A 20206-nucleotide genomic window follows, 5' to 3' on the forward strand; every position below is an offset into this window, starting at 1 on the left:
ATGGCGTTGTGGTTGGAGTGCCAGGCCTCTAGGAATTCTCTGGCATGTCTTTGCTTAGCCTGTCCCAGGATAGATGTGTTGTCCCAGTCGAAATGGTGGTTTTTCTCATCTGTGTGTAGGGCTACGAGGGAGAGAGGGTTGTGACTTTTTGTGGCTAGCTGGTGTTCGTGTATCCTGGTGGCTAACTTTCTTCCTGTTTGTCCTACGTAGTGTTTGTGGCAGTCCTTGCATTGAATTTTGTAGATGACGTTGGTTTTGTCCATGGGTTGTACTGGGTCTTTAAGTTTGTTAGTTTCTGTTTGAGAGTGTTGGTGGGTTTGTGTGCTACTAGGATTCCGAGGGGTCTTAGTAGTCTGGCTGTCATTTCTAAAACTCCTTTGATGTATGGTAAGGTGGTTAGGGTTTCTGGCTGTGTTTGGTCTGCTTGTCGTGGTTTGTTCTTGAGGAATCTGCGGACTGTATTTTTTGATGCCTCTATCTACTTATGACACTCAACCCATAACGAAATGAGTGCTTTGATTAATATGTTGTTAGACACCTTCATTTACTTTCATCAAGGCAATTCTATCCTTGATATAACAATTATTATTTGAAGATTATGATATGCATTATATTTATATCTGGCCTGATTGCTAAGAAATGCACAAAAGAATCATTATCCTCCAGTTATTATTTGTCAGTTCTTGGCCCTACAGCGCAGGGCAGTGGTGCCAACTGAATATTACACATTCCAGTTTAAATGCTTCTGTTGTTTCTTTTCCTTTATGAAGTATCCTTAAGGGCTGAGTTTGTTTGAAAAAATAAATGAAATTGAACCTCTGGACTGTCCCAAACACACTGAAAATATTTGTTTATTTAATCAAGATTTGCCATTCTAACAGAATGCTTTAGTGATTGTTCCTCATCCGTCTTTAGCTCTTTATGATCTCACATTCTACAGGACAGTTTACAGTCTAAACATCATGTTTGTTACTGAATCGTATGAATTCTTTATATAACTGCAGTTTATTTGCTTTATGACTATGTGTGTACACAGTCTCTCTCTCGCTGCACTGTTGGCAATATCATTCCTTTGAGAGATAGCGTGCTTGGCAAGGGACCACAGCCAAGAACTTGTCTTTGTCTTTTTAAGTGGTTGATGAAGATGAGTTGTTACAGAGAGAAAAGAAATTGCCTTGAGGTAGTCAGTGGGTGTGGATGGTCCAACATTTCCATACATGCCACACAGTACATGCTAGTATTCATGCTTATAGATAATTAATTAGATGGAGACACTTTGTGAACAATTGGCAACATTCAAATGGAAGTTGACAGAAGTATTGTACAATACTAAGGTAGTGTGTGGTTCTGTTGGAGCCATTAATATGTCTGCAACCATAGTGATAAATATAATCTGTCTAAGAGAGAAAAGCAAAGTTTATTGACCTGTCAGCATTATAGTCACAACAAAACGAAGGACAGCATTAGTGAGATATTAAAAAAAGACAGTTAATACTTAATCTCTGTGCAATTAATCTTATTTACAGTCAGGAGGCAAAGTGATGATTGACATTTGTTCAAATGTGACATTTTATCAATGGCATTTTGGTCTTGATACGTTCCCAAGTCTGCAAATATCAAGTTGACGATTAGAATTTTTAAAGATTTTATGAGAAAGATTATATTCTTCCTTCGCAGAAAAAAAAGAGGCCCCAGATGGTAGAGTTATGTTTCGCAAAATTGTGAGAGTAGTGGAAAGACTTTGTGCAGGCAATAAACTCTTCAAATTCTGGGGCACAGATGAAAAGGAGGAAGTAAGAGAGAGATGTGGAAAACAAGGAGCAGGAGTAAATTATTCAGTGGTTTAAGCCAGTTCTACTGCCATTCAACAGGATCATGGCTTTGCCCCTTAATCCTTTCTGTTTGCTTGGATTAACAAAAATCTATCAATCTCAGATTTTAAATCAACTAGTGATCCTGCATTGAATGCCATTTTCGAAGAAGATTTTTAACCCTCTACTCTTCACTGTGTAGAGGTCACTGCTGGTTCCAGTATTTAGACTATGCCCCAATATCCCACACTCTCCAATCGGCAGAAATTGTTTCTATCTACCCCAATGAGGTCCCCATAACTACTTGTAGATCAAACCACCAACTAACCTTTTAAATTCCAGGGAATGACATCCCATTTGTGGAATTGCTCCTCAAACCAATCCCTGGGTCCCAGATTTCCTTCAGGCAAATCTACGTGGTATTCCACCCAAGGCCAACATATCCTTGCTTAGGCATGATGCCCAAAACTGCCCACATTGCACCAGGTATCATTGAACAGGACTTAGTATATTGGAACATAACTCCTACTGTCAGGAATTCAGGGGTTACAGATATTAAGGCCCAAATATAAATTATATTTTTCTACCTCCCCATAATCAATGTGCAAGGACCCTCAAGAACTTCCACTAGTTCTAACTATTCCCTGTTCAGAAAGCATTCCATTTTATTCTATTATGTTCAAACTTGTCTACATTGAAATGTATTTGCTAATTTGCTTACTCTGTCATTGTAACTTAAAACTTCCATCCATGCTGCATAGAATGTCAGGAAGTCACCAGGTAATTATCATGTGGAATAAATTATGATTGAGAGTTATTGAAGTGGGCAGAATATAGGGGTGCAGGATAAACTTCAAATGGCTTTTTAAAAAAGGAGGAATGAAGAAGATGGTGAAAATGTGGCAAAGAGGGGTTTATTAGCTGAAAAGTGATCGGTGTGTTGGATCTATCTGCTTCGCCTGTTCCCAAGCATCTGTATGTTTGCCTTTGTATTCTGGCTCTGCGTTACAGGAACCTCATGAAACACCTTGGGATAGATTGGATTCTCGTCTACATTGCCTGTGTATCAAGCTTAACCTGTCTGGAAGTAAAGAAAGTAAAACTGGTGGATCTGACGCCTGGAACAGAACTCACCTGACTCTCCCTGTACTGAGATTAACCCATTCTGGTATGTATAGGTTGTTACACATTGAGCTGAAAATTTTTATGGTATCTCATTTCACAATGGAATTAATTGGCTGCGATACACTTTGTGATGCCTTGAAGTCATGATAGACAGCAATAATTTTCTTTTATCCTTCTTCCTGTCTTTCCTCTTTTGATTCTTGCCTTCTTCAGCTGAAGTCTAAAGCTGATCTGTATCTCCAGTGGCAGAGTACAAAGCTGCTATTCAGTGCACTGAAATCCTGTTAGGGACTGACAACATTTAAAGAAGCAATCTGAACACCCAGCAATTTCCAGATAAATTTACATTACAGGATTTCATGTGTTTTAACAAAAACAAAACTTTATATTGAGAGTATAAAGGGGAATTACGTGAAACAAATACCACAAACTTTACATTCTGGCAAAGAAAGACATATACTCTAAACTCAGTTTATAGCATTCACAACAGAGTTCAGTTTAATCCTGGTTCCTTTATCTTACAAAATCTTAAAGGTTCATACGCATTCCCTGCCTCCAACCCAAATGATATGCCATATCTTGCTTTAATTCTCCTTAATATTCCAAGTATTCCTTGAGGAATAAAATGAGGAGACACCTCCCTGCACTTTTTCTTTCCAGACCTCATAAATGTGGATTCTTCAGCTCCTTCTCCTGGCTTTGGACATTGACTGCTTTTCCATGGGTCTGCTCCCACAGCATCTGTCCACCTTTCCTCAAGAAAACTATTCAAGCTAATCGCTTTCTGCTACAAAGTTCGATGAGAACCACTCTAGAATTTTTCCATTAGCTGCAGGATAGAAAAAATGTTCCAGCTGCTTTCCCCCCCCATTCCCAAACTGAACTATTTGCTTCTATTAGCAAACACATGCAGATACATTCAACAAAAGAACCTGCTAACCAAGGTACAACTTGCTTCAAACAGAAATGGAAACAGATTACTTTACCTTCAATACAACTCTTTGATTATATGTCTAGTATAATTAATTTTAATTTCTCCTTCTCCAGACTACCTGGTTCCATTACAAGCTTATAAAAACTGCCACTTTTTACTCAGTTCCACATTTTATTAGCACACAGGCGTTTCTTTACCTTACAAATTCTTGAAGGTTTCTTATGTTTTTCATGTGACCAACCCAAATTGATTATTTATTGTACAAATTGTTTTCATTATCAACTCTGACCTTGTAAGACATATACAGGCAATACTTTAAGTAATAAGCAAAGATTTGTTTGGGTTGCAATTATGTTGGAGTGTATTTTTTTTTGGAAGATAACAACGCTTCTTCAGCCTCTTCTGGAGTAAGTATAAAACTCCGTTTTTCTTTCTACTGATGCTGACCTACAGAATTTCTCCCGTCCTTCCTCTTTTTATTTATTCTCTAACTATCTTGGCCAAGCACCTTAAAGTAGAAGAGCACTGAGATTGAAAATAGACAAGTTAAGTCAGAAGGTAGCAATTAGATGGTGTCAAACTTGTGTTTTAAAACACCAAAGAATGTTGGAGAAGCGAAAGAAGTGAGGAATCCCATGGACTTGACGTTCTAGGAGAGAGGGATGAGGAAGAAGTGGCTGAGGAATATATTTGGATCAATGAGCAGCACTGAGTATTGATAAAACCAAGGAAGATGACTTATATTTTATCGGAGAAAGACTGTGGTCATTGGACAAGCAGTTTTGAATTTTGTCCAAAGGCATGAGGGGAGAGATATGGGAGCAGTGTACAAATCTTGGATTGATCAAGGTGTGGAGGAGACTTAAGAACTATCTTCAGGGAAAAGAAGTGGTGGCATAAATAGTTCAATGACATTACCACTACACCACCATTTCTCATTGGAGAGTTGGGGAAAACTGATTCTGCCCATGTTCCAGTCTCAATGTGTTCTAGGAGATGTGGGACAGAAGAGAATGGCTGCATAGCTATAAGCTTCATGCAAGTCTTTGACACCTTTCATAGAGTGACAGAAATATACAGAACTGGTGGAGGTTATTTGGTCCATCATCTTGTGTCTTGTTTGTGTTTAATTGGCTTTGCCTCTCAGCAGAGTGGATACAATTTTTGTTTGTCACAGCTAACATTTGCATCTATATTATATCTCCATCACTCCTTTACCGCCATTATCACTGCCCTTTTCTCTGGGCACAATCCCTTTCGCTTCCGCTTTCTCCTCCTCCACCACCCCCGTCACTATTTCTCAGCTCCTTTCGGTTCCAAAGAAGTCATACAGGACATGAAATGTTAGCTCTGTTTCTCTCTCCACAGACCTGCTAAGTTTCTCCAGCACTCTGTATTTATTTCAGATTTGCAGCATCCATAGCATTTTGCTTTTATTCAGCCCACTGGGCTTGTAAGGGCTCTTTGAAATAGTTATCTAATGAATCTCTCACACCCCTGTCCTTTCCCTCTTGTCCTGCAATGTTTTTCCTTTCCAGTATTTATCTAATTCCTCTTTTGAATTTTACTATTGAATCAGCTTCCACAGTCCTTTCAGGCAGCACGTTCCAGACCGCAGCAACACATTATGTTACAAGAACAATTCTCCTCGACTCTCCTTCTGTTTTTTTTAACCAATTGCCTTTACTAAGGGTCTGGTTGGGAGACTGCATTGAAATGCTCTCACGCTATGTAATACCACAAGTTGCTGCACAGAGTTCCGATCATTAATTACATTCTAGTACAATTTGCAGTCTCAGTCAGCCGCTTGATTCACACAATTGGCAGCAGCATGCTGTTTATACGATAGCATTGCTTGAACCACTTTGTAAAATTATAATTGTGAACAGTTTGACCAAGAGAGTAACTACACAGGAGATGTAAAGCTTTCTGCGCTGCTCAGTATGCTGTGTCTGATTTATTATACGCCATTTCCAGCTCATTTAGTATGTGGTTTGTAAATTCTCAGTTTTTCCCCATATATTTTAAAAATTGTATATTTTTTTGTCCTTACTCAGTCACAAGCTGTTTCCATGATTGAGCACGTAGCCATTAATCACATCCTTACTGCTTCAGGACACCATACACACAGAAATAGCTCAAGTCCTGGAGATTGCAAGGCATTCAAAGGGATTTGACCTTTTGCCATTTGTTAAAATGAGCAGACTTTCTGAATATAAAACTGTTTAATATGTTTTTTTCCACTTCAGTTAAAACCTGCAATTAATTGTCCTAACGAAAAGCCTTTGGAAACAAAGCTTTGGTCTACCCTGAGGCTTGCTTGAGAATTCTTAGGAAAGTTAGGCTAATTGAGCTTCTTTTTTATTATGCACCGTGTGGAAAGGGAATAGATATTCAGGTTCCAAGAGCTCTGGCATTTGGTTGTGTGGGCAGCCCAAAGATCTTTGAAGTTGCTCTTGGCACAAAAAGGGCGCGTGGACCATTGTGTTTGATTCTAATCCAGCAGCTTGTGGTGTGACATTTCATATGGATCAAGAAATAGAAGATGGCATTGATTACTGCCTTCAGTTGTCTGGGGCCTAAGCTCTGGAATGTTCTTCCTAAACCTCTCCCTCTCTATAGATTCCCCATCTTCCTATAAGACAGGAAGGATATTATTTAACTGGCGAGGGGTCAGAAGAGATTTACCAGGATGTTGCCGGGTATACAAGGTTTGATTTATAAAGAAATGCTGGGTAGACCTGAGCTTTTTTTCACTGGAGTGGTTGAGAGGTGACCTTTGTAAAATCTTGAGGAGTATAGGTAGAATTAATAGTAATTGTCTTTTCCCTAGGATTAGGGATTTCAAGACAAGGGGGCCCATTTTTAAGGTGAGAGGAAGGAGGTTTTAAAAAGACACGAGAAACAAATTTTTGCACAGAGTGGACAGAGTTAACATGTGGAATGAACTTTCTGAAGAAGTGATGGATACGGGTACAGTTACAATGTTTAAAAAACAAGAGGGACTAGTTTAGTTTGGGACATAGTTCGGCACAGACTGGTTGGATCAAAGGGTCTGTTTCGGTGCTGTTTGACCCTATGAGTCTACGATACTAGTAGAAAACTTAAAATCTTTATCAATGTCCTTACATAGAACTATGTTAAAGGTTCTATATAAATGCAAGTTGTTTTGCAGTCAATTCTATTAGAGACAATGGAACTCAAAATTATGTAAGGCATATAACAGGAAACAAATATTATATCTACCTCCTCTGAGCTTTCTTCATGTCCATTTTCACTTGCTGAGTGTTTACCAACTCTGCAAAAACTCTTCCTGTCACTGCTGTTCAAGTTCTGGGGAGTGTCATCCAAGTTGGGCATCACATCGAATCACCCATTAAATCACTTACATCCTGGCTGGCAGAGACATAGAACATTGAACAATACAGCACAATCCAGGCCCTTCAGCCCTCGATGTTGCACCAACCTGTGAAACCAATCTGAAGCCCAAGTAACCTACACTATTCCATTCTCATTCATATGTTTATCCAATGACCATTTAAATGCCCTTAAAGTTGACAAGTCTACTATTATTGTAGGCAGGGTGTTCCATGCCCCTACCACTCTCTGAGTAAAGAACCTATCTCTGAAATCTGTCCTATATCTCTCACCCCTCAATTTAAAGCTATGTCCCCTTGTGCTAGCCATCACCATCCGAGGAAAAAGGCTCTCACTGTCCATCCTATCTAATCCTCTGATCATCTTGTATGTCTCTGTTGTGTCACCTCTCAACCTTCTTCCTTCTAATGAAAACAACTTCCAGTCCCTCAGCCTTTCCTCATAAGACCTTCCCTCCAAACCAGGCAACATCCTGGTAAATCTCCTCTGCACCCTTTCCAATGTTTGCACATCCTTCCTGTAATGTGGCGACCAGAACTATTCGCAATACTCCAAGTGTGGCCGCACCAGAATTTTGTACAGCTCCAACCTGACCCCGTGGCTCTGAAACTCAACTTCTCTACCAATAAAGGCTAACACACCGTATGCCTTCTTAATAACCCTGTCAACCTGGGTGGCAAATTTCAGGGATCAATGCACATGAACACTAAGATCTCTCTGCTCATCCATAATACCATTAGCCCAGTACTCTGTATTCCAGTTACTCCTTCCAAAGTGAATCATCTCACACTTTTGTGCAATAAACTCCATTTGCCACCTCTCAATCCAGCTCTGCAGCTTATTTATGTCCCTCTGTAATCTGCAATATTGTTCCACACTGTCCACAACCCCACAACTTCACCAACCTTCGTGTCATCTGCAAATTTACTAACCTGCCTTCTAACTTACTAATTTACTAACTTCTCTGCCCTCATCCAGGTCACTTATAAAAATGCCAAAAAGCAGTGGCCCCAAACCAGATCCTTGCAGTACTCCACTAGTAACTGAACTCCAGGATGAACATTTCCCATCAACCATCACCTCCTGTCTTCTTAAAACTAGCTAATTTCTGATCCAAACCACCAAATCATCCTCAATCCCATGCCTCCCTATTTTCTGCAATAGCCTATCATGGGGAACCTTAACAAATGCTTTACTGAAATCCATATACACCACATCAACCACTTTACCCTCATCACCTGTTTGGTCACCTTCTCAAAGAACTCAATAAGCTTTGTGAGGCACGACTTATCCTTCTCAAAACCGTGTTGACTATCCCTAATCAAATTATTCCTTGCTAGATGATTATAAATCCTATCTCTTATAATCGTTTCCAACACTTCATGCACAACTGAAGTAAGGTACACTGGTCTATAATTACCAAGGTTGTCTCTACTCCCCTTTTTGAACAAGGGGACAACATTTGCTATCTTCCAATCTTCTGGCACTATTCCTGCAGACAATGACAACATGAAGATCAAAGCCAAAGACTCTGCAATCTTCTCTCTGGCTTCCCAGAGAATCCTAGGATAAATCCCATCTGGCCCAGGGAACTTATCTATTTTCACACTTTCCAGAATTGCTAACACTTCCTCACAGCAATGTCTATAAAACACACTTACACTTTCATGGAGGAACATGTCTGCTAACAACTAAGTGGCAAGCACAGAGACAAAATTAGTTGGAAACACAATCTGAGCTCCGAACAATGATGCTCATCGATAAAAAGGAAAATTTGGGAGGTAGTGTTGAGCAGATGACCAATCCAGTATTGCCTGGTTTGTATCAACCATTACAGCTAACAGTTTCAGCTCAATTTCAGCCCTCCCGTGGACATGTGCTTAAGCCAGAGGGAGTTTGTTTGTCTCCTTGTTAAATGTTAACATGGAACAAAAACTGAAGATATTTTCATACTGATTGGCATTCCCCTTCCACGTAATGCTCTACTGGAGGTCAATTGGTAGGTCCCTGGGGTCTAGCTTCTGGGAGATATCACTTTATAGCTCACTATATGAGGGATACTGATGCAGGTCAAAGTAATTGTCCATCGAGAAATAACTTACAGATGTGCCTCACAGCATGCAATTATTTCTGTCTTCATTAACAATGATTTGGAGACATCGGTGTGGTCAAAGGCAGCGCTTGAAAGTTCGTGCTTCTAAATAAACCTGTTGGACTATAATCTGGTGTCGTGTGATTTTTAACTTCATTTACCAAACCAAAGATTCATTGACATGGTGTTCACTCTTTAAGTAAAGACGAACTTCCCAGTAATAGTTCCAGATTTGACTACAGTCTTTTTTCTGTACTGATATATTTAAATTGAAGTAGTATTTTTAACTTCCTCTTCCCATCTTGCTTGCCATCTTCAATTCTTTTGTTTAGTTGCTCTCCATTCACCTTATAAAACCCCAAAATGTTTTTTGCTCTTCATTCAATCTTCCAATGCCAGGTATCAGTCTCATAATTCATCTCAGACTGTTCCTCCAGTTCTTTAAGAGGAACACAGGTAAAGGTTCAGTGTGGGGCCTCCTACATTGTACTGGACAATTATGTTACATTTTGCCTATTGTGTTAATGACAATGGTCTAATAATCAATCACTTGTCAGGGACTGATGAACTCTGTGGATTAGTTTATTTAAAACAGTAAAACACAATTTAAACCATGAATCAGACAATACAATAAGCTGACTTCTTTCAGTGTGTTTATCTTACAAATCAACCAATTGACAGGCAGAACCACAGCATTGTGTACACAAAGCACTCTTAAAAACAAGGGATTGCATACATGATTACCAATTTAACCCAGGATCGAATCGGACATGTATACATCTGAACATGGTGATTTTTTTGATAGGACGTATAATTGGACCACAAAGCGTTTGGGGATCAGAGTTATGATTGTGTGGTGTCTGACTGCTGGATCTGCCTGGGGGCCTCAGATTGGGCAGGAGCTCCACTCAGTTATACCAGTGATAGGGTTCTGATACAAAAGGTAGTCTAATAACCTCAGCAATGTACACTTCATGTCATGTTCTGACACTTTGAATTGTCCCCCATTGTCCAGAAATCTATCATCGCTTGCAGTGACAAACTACTTTGAGACCACGTATGTATATAAAGATATTTTTATGAATAGAGTATGTTTTTGAAATAATAAAGTTGCTTGCAGCGATTGAGAATCTTAAACGTTTGTCTGTTGACAGGATGAATTAGATTTGAGGCCCGATAGGCTTTCTGAATTGCTAGGGTAGATGGAGAGAGACATGATGGGGGTGGGCGTGATCTTAACATTGGCCTTTCAAGAGAGAAATTACAACACGTTTCCAGGGTGGTCAGGAGAAGTACAGGACGCTTTCCCATAAAAATAACAATAGATTCCAGCTCAATGCTAATTCTAAATCTGACTTCGATAGATTTCTGTGAGATATGGATATAGAAGGGTATAGAGCTAAGACAGGCAGATGACATTAAGGTACGGAGCTGTCATTATTTGTATATTTAATCATCCTGTTACAGAGATCTTATAACACATCTTCAAGAAAGGTGGGACTTGAACCTGAGCTGCTAGGCCCAGAGCTAGGGATACTATGACTGTTCCATAAGACCCCAGACTGGCTAGAATTCGATTATAGGTATAAGGTGGAGTGGCTGATTGGCAAAATTCTTCTCAGTCTTTAACACTCTCTTACAGTTTGACTCTAGCTTATTTTAAGATGATTCGAGTAGAACTTCCTCTTTCTCTCTCCTTTGTAGGTTCCACCGTGCTTAAAATGTTTTTCACAATTCAACGTACAAGCCAGAATGTCAACCGGACATTGCCCGAAACGTTGATTTTCCTGCTTCTTGGATGCTGCCTGACCTGCTGTGCTTTTTCAGCACCACTCTAATCGAGACTCTGGTTTCCAGCATCTGCAGTCCTTGTTTTTACCCATTTGGATACAATTGGTAATCTGTGAATTTGACCAACTTTCACTGAATCTGTGCTGTTAGGTTAGAATCAGTCAAGAGCAATTGAGGATTGGGGGTTATGTAGTTGGAGGAATGGATCATCCAGACAGTACAAAGGCTCACAACATAATCCCATTTGGTCTATGGCCTGTGCTCTGGGATGACTGAAGAATATTTGAAGATATTTATCTCCTAATACAGCCATGAGGCCCCCAATGAGGAGGTCTAACACTTTTTCTGAGGACCCCTCCCCTGGGAATTTGGCCTTAACTGATACCTATTGGGCCTCAGGCTTTTTCAAGTGGTCGCCGTCATATTAGCAATTGGCTAAATGTCTAAAAAGGACTTACCTATAGTTGATGCCTGTCCTGGTTTGTCAGTGCCTGCTGCTCTCTCGGATTGGCATCCCCTCACTCCTCCTCAGTATTTACTGAGAGGTAGTGCCCCAGTAAGAGGCCAGGCCTGCCATCCATCTCATGACGTTGGCACACTTCCCCCTATGGGGCAGTGAAATGATTGCACAGAGGCCGGTATCCCGTCACCAAGTTACCCTTTATTTACATGTGCACAGTACATGGGCTGTGACCAGCCAGCTCAGAGCCAGTCCTTAGACTGAGGAGACCTTCTGAATCGGCTGTTTATATCTGTCAGCCAGGGCTCCCAGATGGGCCAGTTAATAACCCTAGTCGGAGATCTTATAGTCAATGAGATCCACTTGGCCATGGTTCCAATCACCACAGGAAGTGTGACAGATTCTGGCAACTCAATAAAAAAGTCCAAAGTTAGGCCTGAGGCCCACCTCCAAGTCAGCATTGGGCTTTGGGGTTAGGATGGAATTCTACCCAATTAAAGTTCACCCACATTTCCTGAATTGAGAAATGACAGGTGGCAACCAAGGTAGTGAGCTGTTCTCAAATCTCTTTTTGGAAGGAAAATATTGGCACGCAGTCAGTTTGTTGATAGTTTTTAGCACTGAGACCTGTTGAAACAAAGACATCTCCTGTTTTCTCTACATGTTACAGACTGAAATTGTGCGACTAATTGCCATTATATCCAATGTAAAACATAATATTAAGAAACCTTCAAATTAAAAACGGAAACCCACACATTTCCTGACCAGCTGAGCTTCTTGATGGAATCTCAGGCAGCACTCAGGATCAACTGTGTACGTTATTCATGACAAGTCTTAGTTTTATGCTTCGGAATTAACGGGAAGAGACCCATATTGTTACAATCCTGTTCGTGATCTCAGGAAGTTGCAATTATTTATAACCAATAATACGGTACTGTTGTCCTGCAGAAAGTATAAGTCTATGCACAACAAACAGCAACGTGACAATGACCATGCACATCATTTGATTTTTAAAATTTCTTTCATGGAATGTAAACATCACTGACAGGCCAAACTTTGCTGCTCGTCTCAATTTACTTTGGAACTGAGTGTCTTGTTCAGCCATTTCAGCAAGTAGTTAAGAGTCGATCACATTGCTGTGGGTCTGGAGTCACGTGTAGGCCAGAACAGGTAAGGATGGTAGACTTCCTTCCCTCAGGGACATTAGTGATTCGTCCACAGACACAGTTCTGGTGTCTGGCTTTACAATTCCAGATTTATTCATTGTATTTAAACTATTCATGGAATTTAATTTAACCAGCTTGAATTTAAGCTGCCCTAGTGGGGATTTGAACCTCAGTCTCAGAGGAATACTTGGCCTGCGGGATTACCTAAAGAAGGGTTACACCCGAAATTTCGACATAGAGATAGAGAGTCATAGAGATGTACAGCATGGAAACAGACCCTTTGGTCCAATTTGTCCATGCCGACCAGATATCTGAACTCAATCTAGTCCCACCTACCAGCACCTAGCCCTTATCCCTCTAAACCCTTCCTTTTCATATACCCATCCAGATGCCTTTTAAATATTGCAATTGTACTAGCCTCCACCACTTCTTCTGGCAGCTCATTCCATACATGTACCATCCTCTGTGTGAAAAAGTTGCCCTTTAGGTCTCTTTTATATCTTTCCCCTCTCACCCTAAACCTATGCCTTCTAGTTCTGGACTTGCCCACCCCAGGGAAAAGACTTTTGTCTATTTGTCCTATTCATGCCTCTCATGATTTTATAAACCTCTATAAGGTCACCCCTCAGCCTCTGATGCTCCAGGGAAAACAGCCCAGTCTATTCATCCTCTCCCTATAGCTCAAATCCTCCAACCCTGGCAACATCCTTGTAAATCTTTTCTGAACCCTTTCAACTTCCACAACATCCTTCCAATAGGAAGGAGACCAGAACTGCGTCAATATTCCAACAGTGGCCTAACCAATGTACTGTACAGCCACAACATGATCTCCCAATCCCTATACTCAATATCTGACTAATAAAGGAAAGCATACCAAACGCCTTCTTCACTATCCTATCTACCTGCAACTCCACTTTCAAGGAGCTATGAACCTGCATTCCAAGGTCTTTTATTTCAGCAACACTCCCTAGGACCTTACCATTAAGTGTAGAATCCTGCTATGATCTGCTTTCCCAAAATACAGCACCTCTCATTTATCTAAATTAAACTCCATCTGCCACTTCTCGTGCCAATTGGCCCATCTGATCAAGATCTAGTTGTAATCCTAGGTAACCTTCTTCGCTATCTACTACACCTCCAATTTTGGTGTCATCTGCAAACTTACTAACTGTACCTCTTAAGCTCACATCCAAATCATTTATATAAATGATGAAAAGTCATGGACCCAGCACCAATCCTTGTGGCACTCCACTGGTCACAGGCTTCCAGTCTGAAAAACAACCCTCCACCACTACCCTCTGCCTTCTATGTTTGAGCCAGTTCTGTAACCAAGTGGCTAGTTCTCTCTGTATTCCATGAGCTCTAACTTTGCTAAGCAGTCTCCCACCGGGGAACCTTGTCAAACGCCGTACTGAAGTCCATATAGATCACATCTAATGCTCTGCCCTCATCAATCTGCTTTGTTACTTCTTCAAAAAACTCAATCAAGTTTGTGAGACATGATTTCCCACGCACAAAACCATGTTGACTATCCCTAATCAGTCCTTGCCTTTCCAAATACATGTACATCCTGTCCCTCAGGATTCCCTCCAACGACTTTCCCACCACTTACGTCAGGCTCACCGGTCTATAGTTCCCTGGCTTGTCCTTACCATCTTTCTAAAACAGTGGCACTACATTAGCCAACCTCCAGTCTTCCGGCACCTCACCTGTGATTATCGATGATACAAGTATCTCAGTAAGAGGCCCAGCAATCACTTCCCTAGCTTCCCACAGAGTTCTATGGTACACCTGATCAGGTCTTAGGGATTTATCCACTTTTATGCGTTTCAAGACATCCAGCACTTCTTCCTCTGTAATATGGACATTTTTAAAGATGTCACCATCTATTTCCCTACATTCAATATATTCTATGTCCTTTTCCACAGTAAATCCTAATGCAAGATACTCATCTCCTGCTGCTCCATACAAAGGCCACCTTGCTGATCTTTGAGGGGCCCTCTTCTCTCCCTAGTTACCCTTTTGTCCTTAATGTATTTGTAAAAGACCTTTGGATTCTCCTTAACTCTGTTTGCCAAAGCTATCGCATGTCCCCTTTTTGCCTTCCCGATTGCTCTCTTAAGTATACTCCAATTATCTTTATACTCTTCTAAGGAATCACTCAATGTATCCTGTCTATACCTGACATATGCATCCCTTTATTTCTTAACCAAACCCTCTCTCCACCTCCTGATGCTGCCTGGCTTGCTGTGTTCTTCCAGCGTCCTGTTTGTCTACCTGCTGGATTACCAGTCTGGTGACCCAACTCCTCCGTTTGTTTTAATACTGATTGAAGCATATCACATAGTAACCAGACACTAGGACAACTTTAGAAACATAGAAACATAGAAAAATACAGCACAGGACAGGCCCTTTGGCCCTCGATGTTGCACGGCTCCTAACCCACCTAACCTACACTAGCCCACTATCCTCCATATACCTATCCAATGCCCGTTTAAATGCCCATAAAGAGGGAGAGTCCACCACTGCTACTGGCAGGGCATTCCATGAACTCACGACTCGCTGAGAACTTACTTCAGAACAGTATGGTGGCATGTTTCACATCCAATTCTGAGGACAGAAATGGTCTTGGTTTAGCATCTCATCCAAAAGCCAACACCTCTAACAATGCAACCCTCCCAGGGCACTGCAGGGAAGCATCACTTCAAGGGGAGGTGATGACATAATGGTATTATCACTGGATTATTAATCCAGAGACCCAGATAATGCAGGCACCCAGGCTTAAATCCTGCCTTGGTAGTTAGTGGAATGATAAATCAATAAAAATCTGGAATAATAGTCAAATGATGACCATGAAACCATTGTCAATTGTTGGAAAAACCCAACTGGCTCACTGATATCCTTTAGGGAAGGAAACTGCTCTCTTTACCTTGCCTGGCCCACATGGCTGGAAGCCTAGTGATGGGAGATAAGGAAATAGCAGGAGAACTTAACAAGTACTTTGTGTCAGTTTTCACAGTGGAAGACAGGAGTAATATCCCAACAATTAAAGGGAGTCAGGAGGCTGAGTTGAGTATGGTTGTTATTACAAAAGAGATAGTGCTAGAAAAGCTAAAAAGTCTTAAAATTGATAAATCGCCTGGCCCCGATGGGATACATCCTAGAGTTCTGAGAGAGGTGGCTGAGGAAATAGCGGAGGCATTGGTTGAGATCTTTCAAGAGTCACTGGAGTCACGGAAAGTCCCGGATGATTGGAAGATCGCGGTTGTAACCCCATTGTTCAAGAAAGGATCAAGACAAAAGATGGAAAATTATAGGCCAATTAGCCTAACCTTGGTTGTTGGTAAAATTCTAGAATCCATCATTAAGGATGAGGTTTCTAAATTTTTAGAAGAGCAGAGTCTGATTAGAACAAGTCAACATGGATTTAGTAAGGGGAGGTCATGCCTGACAAACCTGTTGGTATTCTTTGAAGAGGTGACAAGTAGGTTAGACCAGGGAAACCCAGTGGATGTGGTCTATCTAGACTTCCAAAAGGCCTTTGATAAGTTGCCACACAGGAGGTTGCTGAGCAAGGTGAGGGCCCATGGTGTTCGAGGTGAGCTACTGGGATGGATTGAGGATTGGCTGTCTGACAGAAGGCAGAGAGTTGGGATAAAAGGTTCTTTTTCAGAATGGCAGCTGGTGACGAGCGGTGTCCCGCAGGGTTCGGTGCTGGGGCCACAGCTGTTCACATTATATATTAATGATCTGGATGAAGGGAACGGGGGCATTCTAGTGAAGTTTGCCGATGATACGAAGATAGGTGGACAGGCAGGTAGTACTGAGGAAGTGGGGAGGCTGCAGAAGGATCTAGACAGGTTGGGAGAGTGGTCCAGGAAATGGCTGATGGAATTCAACGTGAACAAATGCAAGGTCTTGCACTTTGGCAAAAAGAATAAAAGCACAGACTACTTTCTAAACGGTGAGAAAATTCGTAAAGCCAAAGTACAAAGGGATCTGGGAGTGCTAGTCAAGGATTCTCTAAAGGTCAACATTCAGGTTGAGTCTGTGGTTAAGAAAGCAAATGCGATGTTGTCACTTATCTCAAGAGGGTTGGAATATAAAAACACCATTGTGCTACTGAGACTTTATAAAGCTCTGGTTAGGCCCCATTTGGAGTACTGTGTCCAGTTTTGGTCCCCATACCTCAGGAAGGACATACTGGCACTGGAACGTGTCCAGCGGAGATTCACACAGATGATCCCTGGAATGGTAGGCCTAACATATGAGGAACGGCTGAGGATCTTGGGATTGTATTCATTGGAGTTTAGAAGATTAAGGGGAGACTTAATAGAGACGTACAAGATAATACATGGCTTGGAAAGGGTGGATGTTGGGAAATTGTTTCTGTTAGGTGAGGAGACTAGGACCCGTGGACACAGCCTTAGAAATAGAGGGGGTAAATTCAGAACAGAAATGCGGAGACATTTCTTCAGCCAGAGAGTGGTGGGCCTGTGGAATTCATTGCCGCAGAGTGCAGTGGAGGCCGGGACGCTAAATGTCTTCAAGGCAGAGAGTGATAGATTCTTGTTGTCTCGGGGAATTAAGGGCTACGGGGAGAATTCGGGTAAGTGGAGTTGAAGTGCCCATCAGCCATGATTGAATGGCGGAGTGGACTTGATGGGCCGAATGGCCTTGCTTCCACTCCTATGTCTTATGGTCTTATGGTCTTATGTGACTCCTAACCCACAGCAATGTAGTTGACTTTTAACTGCCCTCGGGGATGGGCAATAATTGCTGGCCCAGTCAACGATGCCCTCATCCCATGAATAAATTAAAAAAGGAACAACCCGAGCTTTTTATGTTTCATGATGTGGGGCAGGGTTTTTCAGACTTTCTCTCCTTGCCCCATGGTGGGGACGACATCCCTGTTGATTGTGCCAGGCCCAAAGCCAGGCTGCAGTAGACCTACCTCAGAGAGCTACTGGCTAGTCTGAATGGTCAGATGCTGTGCAGTCCCAGGAACTCCAGCAGGGCTGACTCTACAAATGCCCCATAGATTGTAAACACCCAAGTCCAAGATTAGTTATGTGTAACTTGGGAAGCTGATGGTTATCACTGTTAAGAAATCAGACGACAAAGAATGCATTCTCCAAATATAAAGATCTCTTCAGCAAAGGAATGAGTCAAGATTTTATGGAAGGAATGAACATGGCTGTGATTTGGGTTGCGTTGATCCGTGTGGCTGAAATGTGGATCTTGGGATATCCAAAGACTGGAACTTTGGAGAAGGACGGAGACGGTTGGTTAGTGAGGAAAACAAAAGAACTGAAGAAATTCTCAAAATGATGCTGGAGGAACAATTATTGGTGAATATAATAAAAGGCAAGCAACTAGCTTAGACTGATTGAGTTCTAAGCCTTTGGAAGTTGCCGAATGAGTTGATTGAAGGAAGATAAGAGAGATGTTGATCAAGAGGGAGGAAGAGAATGTGATGTTAGACAAACTGAAATTAATAATAGAGAGTTTCCACAAGCAACTGAAAAAGAAAACTTTAACCTTTAGATGTACCTTCACAGGCTTGAAACTTTCTAAGCATTAAAATGTGATTACTTCTAATGTGGGAGACAATCAGATATAGCCTCTGGAGGCAGGTACAATTACAACATTCCATACAATCACTACAGTGTGGAAGCAGGCCATTCGGCCCATTGAGTCCCACCTAGACCCATCCCATCCTTGCATTTCCCATGGCTAATCCACTTAACCTACACATGCCAGGACACTATGGGCAAATTAGCATGATCAATCCGCCTACCCTGCACATCTTTGGTCTGTGGGAGGAAACTGGAACACCTAAAGGAAACCCATGCAGAGAACGTGCAAACTCCACACAGACAGTCACTCAAGGCTGGAATCAAACCTGTGTTCCTGGCGCTATAGGGCAGCAGTGCTAACCACTGAGCTACTGTGCCAAAGGGATCAGGATGAGTCTATGAGTAGGAAGGGTTTAGAGGGTTATGGGCCACATGCTGTCAAATGGGACTAGATCCATTTAGGATATCTGGTCAACATAGATGAGTTGGACCAAAGGGTTTGTTCCTGTGCTGTACATCTCTATGTCTTTGACACACCGCTACTGCATAATATTCATTCTCATTAATACTCAGACTTTTCTCTTGGAGAAAAGAGCACCAGCCTGTACAACCCTTCTCAATAATTAAAACCTCTCAGTCCTGGTATTGTTTTGCCATCCAGTGTTAGAGAGAAAACCATTTCCCATTCTCTTAATCAATTTCCCCATTCATCCTCCTCCAGAATTGTTTTAAGACCACAGGGCTTTTCACTGTGAAAATGCAGTGGCATTCTATATTAGAGACCGTATACAAACATTTCAAAAGTATCCTTATCAAAAAAAAAGGTGTGACAAGTGCTATTTCCACGGAATTAGCTCATATGATGGAATGTTGTAATTTCAACCAGAAAAGTGCCAGGATTCAAATCTCAGTTTATTAAATATAAGTAAGCATAACACTCGGAACAGTCTGTTTCCTCTTGTGGAGATAGTCTGCTCCCTGTACAATGTGATTAGATTAGTTCACTCAATGACAGACTTGCTCACTCTGATTGTATCATGCAATGAACTTTTATAACCTCCTCGCAAGCTTTTAATCATTGTGGACATGCAAGTTACTGAGCTACCAGATTTTCTGTGGATGCTTGATGTCACTTTGGGCTGAATATTAAGTGGTGGGCTGTGATTTATGTATGCCAGAGATTTATTAATGATTCCTCTGAAAATTGCAAGGTTTTCTTTTCAATTTGCTGCTGCATCATTTCCAATATTTTGACCCACATACTTAAGCGGAGCCTTGGTGAGATATAGAACGGGTCCCAAATGATTCCTTAGAAACCTGGTCCAGTATGAGATGTTGTTTTTGCACAAGGTAATAGGTCGTGAAAGAAATAGGGTCAGGAATAATTGTCTTGATCTAGGTTTGATGACCTCTAGACCAATGTAAACTCCTTCATGGTCAAATGCCACCGTGCATCCTTAACTACAATGTCTGCATTCCCTCTAGCATCACTCCTTCAGGGTCACACTGAAGAATGACTTACAACATCCCTTGCAGCTTTTATAAAGAACATCTGCCCCAGACCATATAAAAAGGGCCTCATTTGTATTTGATTTTTAAAATATTCATTCATAGGATGAGGGGGTCGCTAGCTGGGCCAGCATGTGTTGCCTAGAGGGCAATTAAGAATCAACCATATTGCAGTGGATCTGGTGTGACTTGTAGGCCAGACCAGGTAAGGATGGCAGATTTCCTTCCCTAAAGGACATTTGTGAACGAGATGAGTTTTACTGACAATCGACAATGGTTTCATGCTTATCATCAAAATCTTAATTACAGACATTTGTTTTATATGGAATTCTAATTCTATTACCTGCCATGATGAGATTTG

The 20206-nt window shown here is 41.3% G+C and overlaps 1 long non-coding RNA gene across 1 annotated transcript in view; it reads left to right on the top strand.

Moving 5' to 3' along the window:
* LOC140488076 (uncharacterized) overlaps nucleotides 1-20206 on the top strand; it is a 237110-nt gene that overhangs the window by 134480 nt on the left and 82424 nt on the right. The window contains exon 3 of the long non-coding RNA XR_011962994.1: nucleotides 2823-2979. This is a non-coding gene — a long non-coding RNA (uncharacterized lncRNA). The remainder of the gene's footprint in view (nucleotides 1-2822; nucleotides 2980-20206) is intronic.

Source organism: Chiloscyllium punctatum, chromosome 17 (assembly GCF_047496795.1).
Source record: "Chiloscyllium punctatum isolate Juve2018m chromosome 17, sChiPun1.3, whole genome shotgun sequence".
In the NCBI taxonomy this organism is placed as follows: domain Eukaryota; kingdom Metazoa; phylum Chordata; class Chondrichthyes; order Orectolobiformes; family Hemiscylliidae; genus Chiloscyllium; species Chiloscyllium punctatum.